Genomic DNA, 22,974 nt, shown 5'->3' on the forward strand with positions numbered 1-22,974 from the left:
TATTTTATTTTATTTGAGATGGAGTCTCGCTCTGTCGGCTGGAGTGCAGTGGTGCAATCTCGGCTCACTGCAAGCTCCACCTCCTGGGTTCACGCCATTCTCCTGCCTCAGCCTTCTAAGTAGCCAGGTCTACAGGCGCCCGCCACCATACCTGGCTACTTTTTTTGTATTTTTTAGTGGAGACGGGGTTTCACCGTGTTAGCCAGGATGGTCTCCATCTCCTGACCTCGTGATCCACCAGCCTCGGCCTCCCAAAGTGCTGGGATTACAGGCATGAGCCACCATGCCCCGCCCAAATGTAATTTAATACTAACAAGTTACACCTTTAGAACTGTAATAGTGACCTCAAAAATATATTTTAACAGTAAATAGGTCCAAGAAAATATCTATCATATTTGCACTAAATAGGTCAAGCTGGATGAGGGTTGACCATATCCTCTTTGGAATTACTTTGAGCTTTCTAGGTGCAAATCAGCACAGAAAGTCATTATTGCTGGAGGCCTAAATGATAAAACAGAGTAACCATCCCTCCGTCTCTCTCAAATAATAATACTGATTAAAAATGAAAGGAGGCAAGTTTATTTTTCTGGGACATGACTTACAAACCTCTTAATTTTATTTAGCTACTTAATGGAAGAAAGAACTAAACTCCTAATTTTTAATTGCTAGCTTAGCAACATTTTTCACTATGCCAAACTGCTTCTACACAAAATCCAGATGATAATCACATTACATAACATAAAATGATGGAGAAAGATTTTGTGATTTGATTTGAATGTTGACTGATGAGATTCAACTTTCTGCCTTCTGTGGAGCCCACACTGATTTTTGTTTGTTTGCTTGCTTGTTAGCAAGCAACTTGGTGTACTCCTCTGAGCCCTCTGCAAATGGACAACGTTATCTTATTTTCAAGACTATATGTGCCTACATTAGGTCCAATGTTTTGATTTCATTAATCCAGGCAAGCACATTATTAACACACCAGGTTCTTGAATCTCAGCACCTCCTCTGCTGATTCCACAAAGATAAGGGTGTATTTATGAACTGAGCCTTCCTTATGGACCAGATATCACATTAGATGCTATCTATGCACTGGGGCAGAGGTATCTTTGTGCAGAGTGTGGTTAGGGAGCGTCTCTCAGAATCTGAAGGAGAAAACTGCACAGTACCTCTGCACTACAGTTTCACACATTTCACAGATGAGCAGGCTGAGGTCTGGGGAGATCAGGTAATTTGTTCAAGATGGCAGAACTAGAGCAAAAAAAGGTGAAATTCAAATCCAAGTCTGTCTGACTTCAAAACCAATAATCTTGTCACAACCAAATATATATATATATAATATATATATATATAATATATATATATTATATATAGTGAGCATAAAATGATTCCCAGCAAAACAGCCATGTTGAAAAGATGTCCACACATACATGTGACTTGAGACTCTTGGAAAAATAATAGGTTACCTTTTTCTTTTAGCTTCTAATGCACCAAGGCTGCTTTTAGCTCAGAAAAATTTGTCTCATACCAGTCGAGTATAAGAGGGACTATTCAGAGAGACCAAGGACGTCAACAGCCAAAAGAAAGCTGGAAAAGCTGCTCTTCTCTAGCAAATTGGCTCTGGTTCTTCTAATATACACAAAAACAGAATGATAAAAAAGGAAGAATTTAGACAAATATTTATACATATGCTGGTGAGGACACCTGGCAGAGCAGGTGAATCAGCTCCAGAACGAGATGTTGTCTGCAGATCCAACTATGAGGAAAAGTGACACATATTGCGGTTAAAGTTAATGCAAACCTGTTCTCCAGCTTATCTCTCAAACTCAGTAAAAGCAAGGAATTCCTTTGTTTTCTTTTTATGTGCACAAGGAGATTTTAAAATTAGGTACTCATATGAGTTGACTCTCCACTCTGCACATACTCATTTACGAGTACAGGATTTCACATTTCAGCATCTCTCTCAGACTCGGGATGGCACCTATATCATCCCAGCCATTGCAAGTGTATCTCTTGCCATTAGTGTAATGCACAAATGCTGGTAACTGCAATGATTATTTAATTGAATATAGATGTTGGCTGAATACCAGCACAAAACACCATGCATTTTAAATCAATCATGATCAATATTAATTCAACACTTATAATAGGCTATTTCCTATAACAAATATAAAAGGGCAGCCTGCGAGAGCTTATAACCTACATAAAAATACATTCTACATTTAAATCTATCATATTTCTTTGGGAGATAAGGGGGGAATTTAACAAAAGTTTTAATTTTGCTTCAATTAGCAAATTTGTTTGCATAATTCATGTAATATTTCTGAGAAAGATGTTTTATAGTATTATTAGTTGTATTAATAGTCATTTTGGCACAGACATTTATTAAGACACCTACTATGTACCAGACACTCTTTTTGGTACCAGGTAAAGAGCAGTGAGCAAGAAAACAAAGGGCTTGACCTCAGAAACTTATATTCTAGTGGGAAAAGACATGCAATAAGCAAATAAATAAATGAACAAATAACACTGCGGAGGATGACTAGTGTTATGACAAAGACAAAAATAAAGTTGGATTAAGAAAATAGAAAGTAACAGTAGGATAGAGAAATTATTTTATATGAGATGTTCAGAGAAAACTTCTCTGTTAAGGTACCCATTAACTTGGCATGAAAGAACTGTGGAGTTAGTCATGTTGATGTCTGCAGATGGAGCACTCCAGAAGGAAGCAATGCAAAGGATGCCTTGGGGTGTACATGGTGTGTTGGAGGTAGGATGGAAAAACCAGTGTCACTAGAGCAGAATGAGCTTCTGGGGAGTGTAGACAATGAGGTAAGAGAGGTTGTTGCCTATCGAATCATGAAGGGCCTCCCAGACCATAGTGATGACTCCAGATTGTCCTCTGACTTGGAAGGGGTAGATTCTGAATATTCTGGGCAGAGGAGTGAGGATGATTTTAGAGGAATACAGAATAAAATTCCTAGAAAGCAAAATGTTCATCATTCAGAACTGGTAGAGTATCAAAGCAGACTTTCTTCCCTAACAGACTGACACGTATAGCCCTTGGAAGGAATAAAGTTAAGTAGGGCGTAACTACCCAGCTAATGTATTCATTCTTTCTCCTCTGTATCTTTCTTACTTAAATTTTAATGTGGCTGTAATTGCATAATTGTGTCATAATGGATGCAGACTTCTAATGTGGAACGGGGTAGAAAGGGAGGAGTTCAAGGGACTGGAAAATGCTCTCCTATACCTTAGAAAATTATTTGACTCTGCTCAACTCATGTTTCAATAATTATCAAATGTCCAAGCACTTTAACATACTTTATAACATTTAATCTTTCCAACATTGCATGAAGTAAACATTATCAGGGTCCTACATTATCCGGGGATAAAACAGTCTCAGAGAACTGATAATTGAATAATTTGCCCAACTTCACAAATTGAATGATTTGTTATGCTGGGGAAGAGTGTCATATGGAAACATGTTTTTTCTTCCAGGTGTAAACTTACTGAAGCATATCACGGTAAGATGTAGGCCTGACCCACAAGACAAGTGCTTTCTCTACAACATAATGGTTGCCTCCCTTAAGAAGAGCAGAGTTGTCAGGTAAAAAGAGGAGAAGAAAATGGAAAACAAAAAATGAAGGATCAAAAACTGGTAGCACCCTTACGGAAACAGGTGATTTCTCAAAAAGGTAAACATTAAATTATCGTACAACCCAGCAATTCCATTACTAGGTATATGCCCCAAAGAACCAAGAACACATTCAAACAAATACTTTTCCATGAATGTTTATAGCAGCACTATTCATAACAGCCACAGGTGGAAACAACCCAAATGTTCACTAAAGAATGAATGGATAAACAAACTGTGGTATATCCATACAATGGAACGTTATTCAACCATAGAAAGGAATGAAGTACTGATACATGACACAATGTGCGTGAACCTTGGAAGTGTTATGCTATATGAAAAGGTACACAAAGAGCCATGAATTGTGAGATTTCATCTCTAGGAAATATCCATGTTATGTAAATCCACAGAGACAGAAAGCACATTGGTGGTTTTGAAGGGTTAGGGAGAAAGGAACACAGGAAATAACTGCTTACTGGGTACAGGCTTTTCTTTTGAGGTGGTTAAAATGTTTTGGAACTTGGTGGACATGGTGGTTGCACAACATTGTGAATGTACTAATTTTATGTTAAGTGAATTTCACTTCAGTTAAAAAAAGGAATGACAATGAGAAGAAAGGTGGATAGGCAAAAGAAAGGAAGCGAATGGTTCAGGGTTGCTCACAGTTGTTCAAAATGGCAAAGTACAACTAAAGCTGTATCTACATGGTCCCTTTAATTCAGTCACCTCGTGGCCTGGTTCAATGTATAGTTACATAGAAACATTGTAAAACCATCTGTCTCCTTAACTATTTTTTCTGTTGCTATTTTTAAAATTAATTCAAATGAAATAAGTTTCAATGTTAAAAATTGCAAACAATAGAATAGTGCATACCATGGTTAACGACAGTCCTACCCAAGAGCATTAGGACAAATACCTAATGCATTCAGGGCTTGAAACCTAGATGACAGGCTGATAGGTGCAGCAAACCACCATGGCACATGTATACCTGTGTAACAAACCTGCACTTTCAGCATGTGTATCTCAGAACTTAAAGTAAAATTTTTTTTTAAATTTAAAAATTAAAAGACCTCCTCGATATCCATGCCTCAGTACTAACTGCTGTTCACATTTAGCCATGATTTTCTGTGTCATTTAGTGATGGGTGACTCCTGGAGGATCTGAGGTCTTACTTAGGAAAACACTGTCATTGTTTGAGACCAATGACACTTCCAGAAAAACTTACTAAGTCTGACTAAATCTGACTAGGGGTTTATAATGAACACATTTTTTATGAGACTTTTTAAAAAATTGATTGGTTAGTTCTCTTTTCAGTGGAAAAAACCACACACACACACAACAACAACAACACACACATAGATACACGCACAACACACACGTATACACACATACCCTCTGACATAGCCAGCCATTGACCTAGTTAAATGAACTGAGCACTGCAGGTTGAATTAGATGGACTGCAATTCCATGGCTCTAAAGATAACAAACCAGCTGAAACAGGTGAACATGCAGTAAAGCAAATGAGCCCAAAGAGCTTTCAAGTAAACTTTGCTTCACCTTGTCAGAAAATAAATGAGCTTCCAAAATATAACTATTTCTTTATGTATGACTTTCTTATATATGGCGATTTTGACATGCTGTATCACAAACAAGGGTTCTCACCCAAATGATCCGTTTCCAGTAACCTTAAACCTAGAAAGCTTTCCAAACAAGAAGAAAAGTTGAGTGAGTTGTCATGAGTTCAAACAAAATATCCCCCATGACTACTACTATCAGCCAAAAATAAGTGAGACACATAGAAATAAATATAGCTAATCATTCACATACCTATTTTAGTGTTACATTGAAGAGTTTGCAAGTTATTAAATTAATATGAATAGTATAATATGCTAGATAAGTTCTTATAGCTGCCTTGCTCAAGGTATAAAAGGATGAAACTTTGGTATTAATATATCTGTGTGTGCACACAGAAACAAATATTGTGATGCATACATTTTAAAAATTATTGTTGTACCTACCTTTCACTACAATAGCTGTATTGGCACAACACAGTTAATAATTTTCTTACTTTCAAATTCTGGTTTGATTATTTTGAACTACTTATTTGCTCTACAATATTTTTTCTAGCAATGATTTGCATAGCAAGCATGCACTCATGAGATGTGCAGCTGAAGTTATGATAACATAACTTATGTTATGCTGTGGAAGAGTGTCATATGGAAACATGTTTTTTCTTCCAGGTGTAAACTTACTGAAGCTTATTTTTATGCCATTGGCAAATGTCACAAATGCCTAAAATTTTTTTATTGTCATTGTAAATTTTTCACTTGGCTACGTTGAACACTTTGCTCAATATCCATGTCAGTGCACCTTCTGGTCGTCCTTGATATACTACAATCTGTGACGAAAATTTTGTGGTCTCTTCTGTTTCTCAAGAATTCCAATAAACTAAATATTTGTTCTCACTCATATAATTTATGCAGGGTGGTATTTTTGTGTAAATTATAGAATTTAAGAGGTCAACAAGGCACCCAAATAATATTTTTGATAATATACTTAGAAAATAAATGACAGACTCTCTTGCTGACTTAAGTCTGATACTTTGGAAAGTTCTGTATTGAAATACAGTTGGCTTGTTATAAGAACTGTTTTCTGAACCTCCTGCCTGAACTTCCTGACAGGGAAATAAAGCACACCTCAGAAAAACCAGTAAGAATGAAAAATTGGCAGTTGATTTGCTAAGCTGGACAAGAAACACTTTAAACTGAATTTTGATGGAGAAGATAACACCATTGTACTAAGATAGAATAACCCAGTATTACCAAAGATAATAGATAAAAAGAACTATAACAGTGATTTTCAATGTTACTTTGGTTATTTTGCTTTTGTTTTTTTTTTTTGTTTGTTTGTTTTTTGAGACAGGTTCTCGCTTTGTCACCCAGGCTGGAGTGCAGTGGTGCAATCATGGCTCATTGTGACTTCTGCCTCCTGGACTCAAACAGTCCTCCCACCTCAGCCTTCCAAGTAGCAGGGACCACAGGCACGCACCACCATGCCTGGCTAATTTTTGTATTTTTGTAGAGATGGGGTTTCACTATGTTACCCAGGGTGGTCTCAAACTCCCTCAAGCAATCTATCCACTTTGGCCTCCCAAAGTGCTGGGATTATAGGTGTGAACCACTGTGCCCAGCCTTTAAGTTGTTTAAGGGAATGCTGTTACGGACTGAATGTTTATGTGCCCCCAAAATTCATGTTAAAATCCTAACCCCTGATGCAATGATATGAGGAGTTAGGGTACTTGGGAGATGATAATGTCATAACAGTGAAATCCTCATGAATGGAATTTGTGCCCTCCTTATAGATGGCACCCTGGAGAGTTCTCTTGCCTTCTATCTACTATGTGAGGAAACAAGGAGATGGCAGTCTGTAACAAGGAAGTGATCCTTTACCAGAGCCCAACCACGAAGGCACCCTCATCCCAGATGTTCAGCCTCCAGAACTATGAGCTATAAATGTTTGTTGTTGAAGCCACCCGTTTATGTTATTTATGCTATAGTAGCTCAGACAGACTAGGACAGATGAGAAGGAATTGACCACATGAGACCATTTGAATTTGTGTCCCTGCCCAAAACCCATGTCAAATTGGAGGGGGGGCATGGTAGGAGGTGACTGGATCATAGGGGCAGATTTCTGCCACGCTGTTCTCATGACAGTGAGTGAGTTCTCATGAGATCTCATGGTTTAAATGTGTATGGCAGTTGGTTGCAGTGGCTCATACCCATAATTTCAACAATTTGGGACGCTGTGGTGGGTGGATCACGGGATCAGGAGTTCAAGACCAGCCTGGCTAATATGGTGAAACCCTGTCTCTACTAAAAAGTACAAAAATTAGCCGGGCGTGGTGTTATGCACCTGTAGTCCAGCTACTAGGGAGACTGAGGCAGGAGAATTGCTGGAACCTGGGAGGTGGAGGTTGCAGTGAGCTGAGATCACACCACTGCACTCCAGCCTGGGCAACAGAAAGAGACTCCATCAAAAACCAAAAACCAAAAACAACAACAACAACAACAACAACAAAAAGGGTGTGGTACCTCCCCCCTTGCTCTCTCTCTCTTTCCTGCTCTGCCACGGTAAGACCTGCTTGCTTCCCCTTAGCATTCTGCCATGATTGTAAGTTTCCTGAGGCTTCCCAGTCATGCCTCCTGTTAACCCTACAGAACTGTGTCAATTAAACCTTTTCTCTTCAGAAATTACCCAGTCTGAGGTAGTTCTTTATAGCAGTGTGAAAACTGACTGATACACCATATTTAACCCTACGCAGAGCTGTCCACATTGAGGATTATCTCCCTCAATTCATCTGTTCTTGAAATCAAGAGGACTGTATCCAATATCCTCATGGCATTTCAGCTGACTGAATGAAATAAAGAAATATAAAAAATTAAAACTGTTTCCAAGGGAAATCAACCAACTGCATTATACATTATAAAATTAATAATAATGTATTGTATAGAAAATGATACAGAGTGTCCTCAAAAATTAAAAATAGAGCCATCATATGATGCAGCAATCCCATTAGTGGTTATATATCCAAAGAGATTGAAATCTAGAGCTGGAAAACATATCTGCGCTCCCATGTTCATTGCAACATGATATGGTTTGGCTGTGTCCCCACCCAAATCTTGATTGTAGTTTCCACAATTCTCACATGTTGTGGGAAGTACCTGGTGGGAGGTAATTGAATCATGGGGGTGGGTCTTTCCCATGCTGTGCTTGTGATAGTGAATAAGTCTCAGGAGATCTGATGGTTTTATAAAGGGGAGTTCCCCAGCACACACCCTTTTCTTGTCTGCCACCATGTATGACATGCCTTTCACCTTCTGCCATGATTGTGATGCCTCTCCAGCCACACAGAACTGTGAACCCATCAAGCCTCTTTTTCCCTATAAATTACCCAGTCTAAGGTGTGTCTTTATTAGCAGCGTGAGAACAGACTAATACATCATGTTAATCACAATAGCTAAGCCAACATATGGAAACAACCTATATGTTCATCAACAGAAACATGGATTTAAAAAAATGCGGTATATACATACAGAGTAATATTATTTACTCCTAAAAATGACAGAAATCTTGTCATTTGCAACAACATGGATGGACTTGGAGGACATTATGCTGAATGAAATAAGCCAGGAACAGAAAGAGAGACACTATGTGATCTCACGTAAATGTAAAGTGTAAAATCATCACATAGAAACAGAGAGTAAAATGATAGTTTCCAGGAGTTGGTGGAGGTGGAAGTAGGGTGGTATTGGCCAAAGAATTAAAGGTTTAGTTATGCAAAATAAATATGCTTTGGAAATCTAATCAATAATATAGAGCCTATAACTTAAAATATTGTATTGTAATATCTAAAAATTGCTAAGGGGGTAGATCTTATGTCAAGTGCTCTAACCAACACAACAAATAAAGGAAGGTGGGAGAAAATGTTTTGAGATGATAGATAAGTTTATGGCATTGATAGTTACGATGGTTTCACAGGTATATGCTTATCTCCAAATACCTCAAGTTGTATATATTAAATATTTGCAGCTCTGAAAATTAAAAGGAAAACACATTATAGGAATTAATACATACATACAGTAAAATATATGATAAAAGCAGAAGAGAGAAAAGGGCAGAAGAAATGAAAGTATACTACTTTAATTACTGTATTATTTATGAAATAACACTATTTGAAGATAAACTTTGACAAGTTAAGGACCCATATTGCTAAATGTAGAAAGCAGCTGAAGAGTAATACACAAAGTTGTAGCTAAAAGGTAATATAAGAAGGTATTAGTGAAGATGAACTGGAATGCTAAATTAATCAAAAAGAAGGAAATAGACAAAAGAGGAAACAAAGAACACATGAAAAATTGAAAACCAATAGTAAAACGTATCTTTTAAAAATCACCATATCAATACTTACATTTAATGTAAATGCTATGAGCATTCCAATTAAAAGACAGAGATTGGAGTCTCCATTAACCTGAATAAAAACTCAAGAGTAGCCAGGTGCAGTGGTTCACACCTGTAATCTGAATACTTTGGGAGGTCGAGGTGGGATGATCACTTGAGGCCAGGAGTTTGAGACCAGCCTTAGCAACACAGCAAGAACTGGTTTCTAGAAAAGCTTTTTAAAAATGACCTGGGCGTGGTGGTGTGTTCCCATAATGACAGCTATTCCGAAGGATGAGGCAGGAGGATCACTTGAGCTCAGGAGTTGGAGGTTACTGTGAGCTATGATTGCACCACTGCATACCAGCCTGGGTGATGGAGCAAGACACTGTCTATATAAAAATACATAAAATAAAAATCAAGAGCCAACTATATCCTGGTGACAAAGTGAAGGTATAAAAACACTTTAAATATAAAGCACAGATAAATTACTTTAAGCATAAGAAAGCTGCATGTCAAACCAAAAATATAAGATTCCTTCATGCTAAAGGAATATAACCAGGGATTAAAAAAACAATTATTAAGTTAATTAATGAAAAAGTCAAAATAATCACATACCAAATGACAGAGCTGCAAAATACATATACTAAGAGTTAACAGATAGAATGAATAGGCCAGTTTTATAGCTGGAACATTAAGCTCTCTTTTCTCAAAAGTTGATAGAACAGACAGACAGAAAATTAGTAAAATATATAAGACTTGAATGCTACTGTAAATAAACTTGAACTAACTGACATTTATACAACATACCATGCACACACAGCTGCATGCACATTGGTAAATTATATCAAATATTTAAGAAAGAAATAATCCCAGTCCAACATAAAAAGATCCTCTCAGAAATCTCAGCTAATTTTTTGAGGGAAATATTAGCCTGATACACCAAAAGGAGAAAGAAAGATTATAAGAAAATTATAAAACAATATTCTCAATAACATATGCCCAAAAATGATTAACAAAATATTAGTGAATCACAACAGTGAATGTATAAAAGGAATAACACATCATGATCAGTGGTGGTTATCCTAGACCTGCAAGGTTAGTTTAACATCAAAAAATCAATCAATAAGAAGACTTCCAGTTTTAGCTTTGACATATTAAAAGCTTAAAAGTTATGACTCCTGCCCTCATAACAAGTAAAAGCTAGAAGAAACCTGAAGCCAATGACGTTTCTTGGCTCCATCAGAGAGATGAGGTTGCAGGACAGACTATCAACATGAAATCTGTAGTGTAAGGCCCATTCAGAGATATACAGGACTCAGGATCTTCTTACTTGGGGCAAAACAAACCTGTAGAAACACCTAAATGATTATTTTGATGAATGACTGTAGATTAAGTGCACACGAGTGTGAGAAGGATAAGCTCCTGAGGGCCACAGTCATAGGTAAGACTGTAAACCTTTGTGGGTTTTCCCTCCAGGAATCCCACCAAATTTTCATGGTGGAGACAGGAGAAAGCTCCCCATGTGACCCTGACAAGAAAAGAGGAAGAGGAGCCATAGTTAAGCCCTTCCAGACTCTTGTACCTAACAAAGGCCTGGTTTCCATGGGGAAGAACTTTTTAGAGGGCAATTCTGAGACCTTATCCTAACTGACGGAGGTGATCTCTGCTCCACTCCAGCCTGCACCAGCCTTTCTGTTATGCCTAAGGAAAATGAAGTACATAAGAACCATAATTTACAGAGGAGACAGGTCAAATATATAGGCTAGGAATGGAACAGCTGGGTAACAGACTAAGAGGCAATAGCAAGGGGAATCTCTGCCCCAAAATGTAGGACAAAAATCCTGCTGAAATCCATACTTTTTAGAAACAGATCCATTACAAGACTAAGGCTTATTAAGAATATTAGAGAACTAGCTTTCTCCTCTACACTCTACTACCCCATTAACAAGCCTCCAGGAGTAACAACAGTAAATTACAACAGGAAGCGCTGCAAGATACAGACTCTGAGGAACAATATGAAAAGAAGCCACAAAACCAAGAGGAGATTACAGAAAAAACACAAGAGGAGCTAAAAGCTTTTGATGCCTATAGCTACAGCGTTAAACACTATACACTTCCAAGCTAGATTAAAATAAATCTTCACACTAAAGGCCTGTTTATCTTAGCTTCTATTACCCAACAAATTTCAACATGAACAAAAATCACAATGTATGCCAAAAAGGAAGAAAAACCATAGTCCAAGGAGATAAAGCAGTCATCAGAATCAGACTCAAGGATGACTCAGATATTGGTATTATCAGACCAAGAACTTAAAATAACCATGATTAACACAGTATTACATTAATACAGTGTGTATGTTTGTCTCCTCCAAATCCCATGTTGAAATGTAATACCCAATGTTGGAAGTGGAGCACAGTGGGAGTTGCTTGGATCATGGCAGTGGATCCCTCATGAATGGCTTAGTGCCATCCCCTTGGTGATGAGTGAGGTCCTTGCTCTGGTAGTTCATGCAAGATCTGGTTGTTTAAAAGATTGTGGCAACACCACTTCCTCCCACCAACCTCTAGCTCTCTCTCTCGCTTCGTGACATTGCCTGCTTTCCCTTTCCCTTCCAACATGATTGTAAGCTTCTTGATGCCCTCACCAGAAGCAGATGCTGGAGCCATGCTTGTATAGCCTGAAGAACTGTAAGACAATCAAACTACTTTTCTTTAAATAAATTATCCAATCGCAGGTATTCCTTCATAGCAATGCAAGAATGGCCTAACTCAGTTGTCTTTGTTCATGTTGTGCTACGATAACAGAATATCTGGGATTGTATAATCTACAAACAGAAGTTTATTGACTCACCATTCTGGAGGGTGGGAAGCCTAAGGTCAAGCTGCTAGTAGCCGCAGTGTCTGGTGAGGCCATTCTCGCCTTCCAAGATGGCACCATGCATGGTGCATCCTTTGAAGAAGAGAAATGTTGAATTTTCTTATAGCAAGAGACAGAAGAGCTAAGAAAGAAGCCATTAAACCCACCCATGAGAGTGGAGCCCTCATGGCCTGATCATCTCTTAAAGGTCCCACCCCTTAATACTACTACAATGACAATTAAATTTCATCATAAATTTTACAGAGGACAAACATTTAAGTCATATTATATTTTAAAGGATCTAATGGAAAAATTAGGCAACATAAAAGCCCAGATGTGTAATGTAAGAAGCTAGATGACAACTCTAAGAAAGAATCAAAAAGGGATGCTAGAAATTTTAAAAACAGATCAGAAATGAAGAATACCATCAATAGGCTCATTAGTACAATTGACCATCATGAAATAATAATTTAACTTGAAGACAGATTAATGGAAACTTTCTAAACTGAAACACAAAGAAATAAAAACAGTACAGAGCATCTAAGAACTACAGCACAATATTAAAAGGTACAACATATGTACAACTGAAATGTTAGAAAGAAATGAGAGTGTGGGAAAAAATATTTAAAGAAATAATAGCCAAAAACTGTAAAAACTTAATGACAGACCCCAAACTTTGGGTCTAAGAAGTTCAGAGAATACCAACAAGGAGAAACACCAAAAACTCCACATCTACCTATATGATATTGAACTGTAGAAAACCAAAGACAAAGTGATAATCTTGAAGAAAACCAGAGAGGCAAAAACCTTGCCCACAGAAGAACAACAATACAAATTTGGGCAACTTTTCATCAGAAACTATACAGGTAGAAATAAAGTGAAATATATGGTGTTGAAAGAAAAAAGAAAAAAAGAAAATATTCTGCCAACCTAGAATTACACACAGTAAAATTATTCTCAAAAAGTAGAGAATAATAAAGATTTTCTCAGGCAACCAAAAATGAGGAAATTCCTTACTAGTAGACATGTGTCACAGAAAGTTAAAAAAATGTTCTTCAGGCAGGAGAAAAATGGTATTGATTAGAAGCTTGTATCTAAATAAAATAAAAATAAGGAAGAGGGATAGGAAAATGGATAAAAGTAAAATAAATTATTTTCTTTTCTTAATTGATATAAAAGACAACCAACTGCTCTTTAAAGCAATAATAGTAAATATGTGTTTAAGTCTTTAAAGAATATGCATAACCAAAATAAATCATAGCAATGTCACAAGGAGTAGGAAATAGAAAATTGGAATACTTTTTACAGGTACCTATACTACATGTAAAGCTGATATAATTTTAATTTGAAGGTGGACTTAGATTAGCAAAAAACATCAATTAAAAACTACAGAACAACAACTTAAAACATGGGGGGAAAAAGTGCAGATAATGTGTCAGGAAATGAGATAAATTGGAATTATAAAAAATTCTTAATTAAAACCAGAGAATGCAAGGAAACCACAGAGGTATAGGGAAGAAGAAAAAGCAAAGAACAAAAGAACAGATGGAAAACAGTTAAAAAGATGTTAAACTTTAATTCAACTACATCAATAATCACTTTAAATGTGAATTTGTCTAAACACACCAGATAAAAGAAAGAGATTGTTAGTCGGATTAAACAAAACAAAACAAAACAAAACAATATGGTATCTACTAGAAACTGACTCTAAATATAACAGCCCACATAAGTTAAAAATAAAAGGACATAAAAAGAAATAACATGCTAACACTAATCAAACAAAGGAGTAGATATATTAATTTCAAACAAAGAACAAGTACTTTAGAATAAGTCATGTGATTAGGGATAAAGAAGGACATTGCATGATGATAAAATGGTAAATTCTTCTAGAAGATATAACAATCCTAAACTTTTATGCTTCTAACAACATTTAATTAAAATATAATAGGCAAAAACTGACATAACTTAAAGGACAAATAGAGAATTCAAAGTTTATATTTGTAGAATTTAACACCCATCTCTCAATAATTGGTAGATCAAGGAGGCAGATTGTTAGTAAAGATATAGAAGACCTGAACAGCACTCTTATCAATTTGATCTAATTAAAACTTATGGAACACTGCATTCAATGACAGACGAATACATCATAATCTTGAGAGCACATGGAACATTTCTGAAAATAGACCACGCTTTTAGCCATAAAACATACGTTCACCAATATCAAAGAATGGAAACCAAAGTATATTCTCAGACTGCAATGGATTCAAACAAGAAATCAGTAACAGAAAGACAGCTGTAAAATTCCCATGTCTTTTGATATTAATAAAAATTCTAAATAATCCATGAGTCAAATAAGAAGTTTAAAGAGAAATTTTAAAATATTTATAAAATACATGAAAATAAAAGTACAGTTTCTCAAAATCTGTGGGGAGCAGCGGAAGACATGTTTAGAGGGAAATGTAAAGCACTAAATGCACATAAGAAGAAAAAGGAAATATCTAAAATCAATAATGTAAGCTTCCACTTCAGGAAGTTAAAGAATAAAGAGCAAACTCAACCTAGAAAAAGCATAAAAAAGGAAATAAGAAGCAGTAGAGAAGATATCAATAAAACTAAAAACAGACAATGGAGAAAATAAACAAATCTAAAAGCAGTTTCGTTGAAAATGTCAACAAATATATCAAACTTTTGCCAACCTAACCTAACAAAAAGAGAAAAGACACAAATTACCAACATCAGGAATAAAAGAGGTCATTGCTATTCATCTCATGAATATTCAAATCATAATAAGGAGTTACATAGAATGTCTCTTCACATGTGCTTGTTGGAATGCAGAATGATACTGTCACTTTGGAGAACAGTTTGAGTTTTGTATTCAGCTAAGCACATATTACTTAGCAACTGTTCTGTGGCATTTACCATAAAGAAATATAAACTATGCTTACACAAAGCCTGTACACAATGGTTATAGCAACTTTATCCAAGTTGCCAAGACCCGGACACAAGCTACATACTGCATGATTCCATCCATATGACATTCCAGAAAAGGTAAAATTACAGGAAAATAATATATCAGTGGTTGCCAAGAACTGCCAGGGTGGAGGGTAGGATGTTCACTCTAGAGTGGCACGGGGAAATGGGGATGGTGATAGGACTGCTTAATATCCTGACTGTGTTGGTGGTTACTATTTGTATACATTAGTGAAATCTCATGGAAATGCACATCAAAAAGAGCGAAATTTGCTGCACGTAAATCTGAAAAGGTGAATTAAAAAAAAAAGAGAATCCAAGGCTTTGGTTAACTGGAAGTATCATGTGAGCCTGCAGTTTCAGTGAATACAAAATGAAACCAAACACACAGAACATCAGCAGCCAAACAAATGCATCACACACGTTTTGGCTGTGTTTTAAAAACTTGAATATCTATATTAAGAGACTACATAGTGATATTCTAGAGTATTTTGGCTAAATTGTGCCCTGGCACGTTTTTCATTCAACCCCAAAGAATGCTCTGTATTTGAAAGTGACTAAGCTTTCGTTTTAAAGCTGTACAGCTGGTGAGTAGATGAGCCCTAACTCTCCGCCCCGTGTTCTTACGTGGTATTTGTCAACCACACCTGAGGTATTTACTGTGCCAAATTCCTTTTTCTATACCTTACATAAATCATGTAGAGGATGACAGTTTAGACAATGAGGAAATAATATTGAAAGAGGAGTGGTTAATAAAATTAGTAACACGTGGTCTGCAGAGAAGAGATTTTTTGGTGTGGGAAAAGGTCAAAGAACAGTTTTCAGAGATTGGAGAAACTTATAGAAATACTAGCCTTGTCTCACAAATTAGTGAGTGTCCTATTACCGAAAAAATTAACTAGAATGCATGATGAGTGCCAGAGATCTTATGAAAAGGATACGGAATACTTGATGACTATTGAAATCCCCTTAAATTCTTCACATTCTTGGATTTGAAGTGAAACTCTTTATTGATGAAATGGTCTGTCTTGTAAAATAGCGAGCCCTTTTTCACGTTTTTAAGATGAGTCTTGGGAATCCAGCCTCAGACAGCAGGTTGGCCCAGACGACTCCTAGGTTCCCTATCAATCTAGGACTTGGTGATGTCTATCTGGAATGTTACACACAGAAACATTTTCACTGGGTAATAAGTTAATGTTGGTGACTGTGTTTAACTCTAATGCTGTACAGGTCTTGTGAAACAATAAGAAAAACCTAGTGATTCTGTTTAATTCAGATTTAGTGAAAAACAAAACAAAAACCTAGCGAGCTCAAATTAGGAGTATAAAATTAGAAAACTATGAACTTTTGTTTTTCCAACTCCACTTTCCTATTGCTGTATTCAAAAACACACAAAAGTAGACGCAGAGTTCAAAGAAGAATATTGGTAAATAACAGTTCTATCCATAGATGAGCCTCTGAGGCAGAAGAGCAATGATACGCAGAAATAATGAGAGGAGATTTCTATCCACTCAGTATGTTTTCACCTGAGAAAAGAACTGTCCTAAATAAAGGGATGGAGGTATAACCTCCATCCCATCAACACATACACTCTCACCCATGTGCACACACACACACACACACACACACACACACACAGAGGCATATGAACAAACACAAAAGGATGCACACTTGGTGAAGTTGTGAATGGATAATTTCACCTCTGCATTAACATTCTCACTCTATATTTCTCAGCACAATACAGTTGAGATGAGGAGATTTCTCCTCAAGGAAGAAAATGTACACAGTATGGCAGGGATAATTCACCTAAAAATTCAGAAACTAAGGAAGAAAACAGGCATTAATTGAGCACTTCTTTTATCCTTCAGCTAAGTCATTTAATTCTCATGTCAACCAAGATCTCTCTTATCCCTGAATCTACAAGTTTTCCAACATGTTTTATTCTTATGTTCTAGGAGTCTAACTTGTTCTCTGCTTGTCCTGCCTTATTTTTCTCTGTGACTCTCTTTACTTTGTTTTCTGTTGACAATTCCTCAAGCTCACCAATTCTACCTATCTACATAACTGGGCAGCAGGGCTATATTGCATCTAAAATTGGATTTTATTAGTTTATATCTGTTTCTGCCACTTAATAACCATTTAATCTAGAAAAGTTGCCGAACTTTCTCTCTGAGCCTCAGTTTCCTCATCTGAATGAAGCCAATGGTAGTATTGTTTTCAAAGGATTATTGCGAATACATATGTAAAGCACTTATAACTATGTCTGCCATTTTATTTGCAATTCTTCCTCCTCTATCTTTTCTTATTTCTTACTCCTTCCTTTTCTTTCTTTTGAAATATATATTTTAATCTACTATATCAAGTTACTTAAAATATCTACCAGAAACATGAAAAATGTGCTATGAATAGTAAAATTTGGCATAACGCTGAGTTCATTATTTCACAGTGTGGATCTTCTTTATGTGACAAATAAGATACAAGAATAAGAGATGAACAGTCATAGGGGAAAGGGGGTATCTCATAAGTATTCAGAGGACGGCAAGATTTTGGGGGATTAGAGAAGTTGTTGAAATGGAACTGATAGACAAGAAGGGAGTCACATTCTAAGCAAAAATCCCACTTACAAATTTCCATTTAATATAAAATACAAAGGTTATGTTATTTATCCAATGCTGTTTTTCAGTCCCTTCAGTTTACATATTTGACGTAATTCTTTTGAGAACTAACCATTCAATGATGTTTGTCAGTCTTCGAAAATAAAATATGAAGAAGACTCAAGACAAGATGACAACTAGATGCAGCCAGAAAGGGCTGCTCCCACTAAAAGAGATCAAATTGTCAAACCAACCAACATAATTTGGGCAGGTCTTTTGAGAAAACATTGAGAGTGGGTAGAGGTGATGCTGAAGCCCATGCTAAAAGGGGAGGGAGATGGGTACCCTGTGTGGGGTACCCTTAACACTAGGATTAGTAGCTCCTGGCCCTTAACAGCTCCTGGGCATGGGGTGAGTTAGGGAACTGAGGGGTATCTCACTCTTGCTGAAGACCTCTGGGATCCTAGCTACGGGGGGCCTCACAACCCCCATGGATGTGTGAGCTGGTATTAGGATGTCCCTGAGGAGCAAGCAGAGACAGGTATTTGGACAGTGTGGAGTTGGAGAGCTTTTGTGCACTGAGAACCTCCGGAAGAGTGTGGTCATAGACATCAATCCCCCAGGGCACCCCATCTGCCTCTGGAAGGCTGTCACCCCAGCTGACCACTGAGCCAAGAGGAAGTGTGGACAGTTCTCCTGTGGGACTGGGGCACACCTGTTCTGGAAAGCCTTCTGCCCGCTGGTCCATCTCAAGGCCCATGCCCAGCCTCCCTGCAGGAGCCGGTGCATAGAGCAGCCTCACAGCCGAGTCTAAATGCATAGCTCCACCAGAGTACTCTTTGGGTAACCTGGGAACACATTGGTTTTCCCAGTGCAATTGGAACCTGATCCCAAGTCACAGGGCATCCTGTTGCCCACAGCGTTGTGATTCATAGCCCAGGAGTACTGAGCCAAAATCTGTGGCCTGCATTTGCACAGAGGAGGAGCCTCTCAGAGCACTGAAGGGGTGAGATGTGCAGGTTCCTGGGCCAGGATGTTAATGGGGCATGCCTCCCTCCACAGGGCTGGTCCATAAAGGGTGTGGCCTGTCTCTCTGCCACAGCCTCAGCCCTAGAGGACCCTGCAGCCCAGGACTTCTAACAAAAGAAATGCAGATGGGGCACCAGCGATCAGAGAAGTTCCCCTCAAGGCCCAGAAGCAGGTCTGATGGGGTCATCTGTCTCTCCACCCCACCACAGAACATGCTTATGAACACAAGGAAGTACAAAAGAGGCATGCAGCTGTGTATTAGCCTAGCTACTGACCACTGCTCTTAACTGCCATCTACTGCCTCCCAGTCCAAACTAAAATACCAAAAATTATGCTGCTAATATATACACCTGTGAAATTAAGCACAGTAATTCACCCACAAATAAAGATCATATACAGAGTCCTGGCCTCCTGAAAGCATGCAGAAATGAAGCCAACTGACTATACTCAATTTATAACACAGTTAAAGGAGCACCAACACTCCCAGATGAGAAAGAATCAACAAGAATTCTGGCAATTCAAAAAGCCAGAGTGTCCTGTTACCTTCACATGAGTTTACTAGCTCCCCAGCAATAGTTCTTAACCAGTCTGAAATGATTGAAATGACAGACATATAATTCAGAATCTGGATGTCAAGAAAGCTCATCAAGATTCAGGAGGAAGTTGAAACCCAGTTTAAGAAATTCAAGAAATCTGGAAAAATGATCCAACAGCTGAAAGATGCAATAGTCATTTTAAGAAAGAACCACACTGAACTTCTAGAGCTGAAAAAAACTCACTACAAGAATTTCAGAATACAATTTCATAATAATATACTTTACTTTCTGAAGTATTAACAGAGAATAGATCAAATTGAGGAAAGAACCTCAGAGCTCAAAGACAAGTTCTTTGAATCAAATCAGTAAGATAAAAAAAATTAAATGAATAAAACCTTGGAGAAATATGAGATTATGAGAAGATTATGAGATTATGTAAAAAATATTACAGCTCATTGTTATTCCTGAGAGGAGAGACAATAAGCAACTTGGAAAATATATTTCAGAATATAGGCCACAAAAATGTCCCTAATCTCACTAGAGAGATTTACATGCAAATCCATGAAATACATAGAACTCTGCCTAATATTATACAAGATTTACCAAGGTAAAGGCAAAAGAAAAAACCTTGAAGGTAGCTCGAGAAAAGGGTCAAGTTGCATACAGAGGGAAATCCACTAGGCTAGCAGCAGACCTCTCAGCAGAAACCTTGCAAGCAGAATAGACTAGGGGCATATTTTCAGAATCCATAAATAAAAGAAATACAAACCAAGAAATTCATATTGCACCAAACTAAGCTTCCTAAGTGAAGGAGAAACAAAATCATCCTCAGAGAAGCAATCACTAAAAAAAATTGTTTCAACTAGACCAGGCTTATAAGAAGTCCTTAAAAGAGTGCTAAACATGTAACTGAAACAACACCACTGACTACTACACACACATAAAAAAAAAGTTAAGCACATAGCCTACAGGCACTATAACTCAACTACACACTCAAGTCTCATCATAACCAGCTAAAATCACAATAAAAGGATGAAAATCTCACATATCATTACTGACCCTGAATGTTAATGGCTAAACACCCTCACTTAGAAGACAAAGTGACAAACTGGATAAAAAGATATTCAGCCATCTGCTATCTTCAGGAAACTGTCTCACATGTACTGACACACAAACACAAAGGGATGAAAAACCATCTCTCATGCAAATGGAAAACAAAAAAGAGCAGGAATTGCAATTCTTGTATCAGTTAAAATAAACTTTAAACCAATACAAATTAAGAAGGATGATGAAAGCCATTGCATAATGATAAAGGGTACAATGTAACAAGAAGACTTAACTATTTTAAATATATGCAAAGCCAACACTGGGGCACCCAGATTCATAAAACAAGTTCTGTTTGGCCTACAAAGAAACTTAGACAACCACACAGTAATAGTGGCTAACACCCCACTGACAGTGTAAAACAGATTATTGAGGCAAAAAACTAACAAAGTAACTGGATTTAACTTCAATACTTGAACAACTGGACCTAATAGACACCTACAGAACACTCCACCCAACAACTACAGAATATACATTCCTCTCATCTGCACACAGTACATATTCTAAGATTGGCCACATGCTCAGTCATAAAGCAAGTCTCAATAAATTAAACAAAAATTGAAATTATACCAAACACATTCTCAGACCACAGTGCAATAAAATAGAAATCAATATCAAGAAGATCTCTCTACACAAGTACATGGAAATTAAATGACTTGCTCCTGAATAACTCCTGGTGAACACTGAAATTCAGGCAGAAATCAAAACTTATTTGAAATTAATGAAAATAGGGACACATTGTACTGCAATCTCAAATGCAGCTAATGCATTGTTAAGAGAAAATTTTATAGCCCTAAATATCTTCATCAAGAAGTTAGAAAGATCTCAAATTAACAATCTAAAATTGTACATAAAATAACTAAAAAAAGGAGAACACCTCAAAGCTAGCAGAATAAAATAACTAAAATTAGCAAAGAAGTGAACAAAATTGATATGCAAAAATCCATACAAAAGATCAATGCAACCAAGAGTTAGTCCTTCGGAAAAAAATAAACAAGATTGATAGACTGCTAGCTAGTTTAACAGAGAAGAAAAAGAAAAGATGTGCATAAGTACAATCAGAAATGACAAAGATGATATTAAAATTTTTCCCACAGAAATAAAAAAGATTCTCAAATAATACTATGAACAATTCCATACACACAAATTAGCAAATCTAGAGGAAATGGGTAAAATCCTGAAAACACACAGTCTCTCAAGTTTGAATTAGAAAAAAATTTAAACCCTGGACAGACCAACATCAATTTCTGAAATTGAATCAGTAATAAAAGTCTTACTGGTCAAAAAATTTCCCCGGATCAGATGGATTCACAGCTGAATTCTGCCACACATAGAAAAGAGAACTGGTAACTATTCCAAAAAATTGAGGAGGGACTCTTCCCTAATTCATTCTATAAAGGCAGCAGCAGCCTAACATCAAAATGAAACTGGACCCTTACCTTACACCATATACACAAGGAAAAAAAGAAAACATCAGGCCAATATCCCCAATGAACATAGACATAAAAATCCTCAACAAAATAGTAGCAAACTGCATCCAGCAGCACAGCAAAAATGAATACACCACAATCAGGTAGGTTTTATTCCTAGGATGCAAGGCTGGTTCGACATATGCAAATCAATAAAGATCATTCACCACACACACAATTAAAAGCAAAAACCATATGTCCATCTCAACTGACATAGAAAATGTTCTCAATAAAATCCTACATCCCTTCTTCATGAAAACCCTCAACGGACTAGGCATTGAAGAAACATGCATTATGTTTCAAGTCAACATCATACTGAATGGGAAAAAGCTGGAACCATTCTACTTGGAAACCAGAATAAGACAAGGATGCCTACTTTCACCCCTTCCATTCAACAAAGTACTGGAAGTCCTAGCCAGAGCATTTGGGCAAGAGAAAGAAATAAAAGGTGTTTAAATAGGAAAAGAAGTCAAGCTGTCTCTCTTCATTTGACAATATGATTCTATACATAGAAACCCTAAAAATGCTGCCAGAACGTTACTAGAACTGATAAACAACTTTATTAAGGTTTCAATATACAAAATCAATGTACAAAAATCAGTAGTATTTCTATACAAGAATAACGTTCAAACTGAGAGTCAAATCAAGAACATAATGTCATTTACAATAGTGAAAAGAAAATGAAATATTTAGTAATACAGCTCACGAAGGAGATGAAAACTCCACTAAATATTGCTGAAAGAAATCAGAGATGACACAAATAATTAGAAAAACATCCCATGCTGATGGATTGGAAGAATCAATATCATTAAAATAGTCATACTGCCCAAAGCAATTTT

The sequence above is a fragment of the Rhinopithecus roxellana genome, chromosome 5, assembly GCF_007565055.1.
Source record: "Rhinopithecus roxellana isolate Shanxi Qingling chromosome 5, ASM756505v1, whole genome shotgun sequence".
In the NCBI taxonomy this organism is placed as follows: Eukaryota; Metazoa; Chordata; class Mammalia; order Primates; family Cercopithecidae; genus Rhinopithecus; species Rhinopithecus roxellana.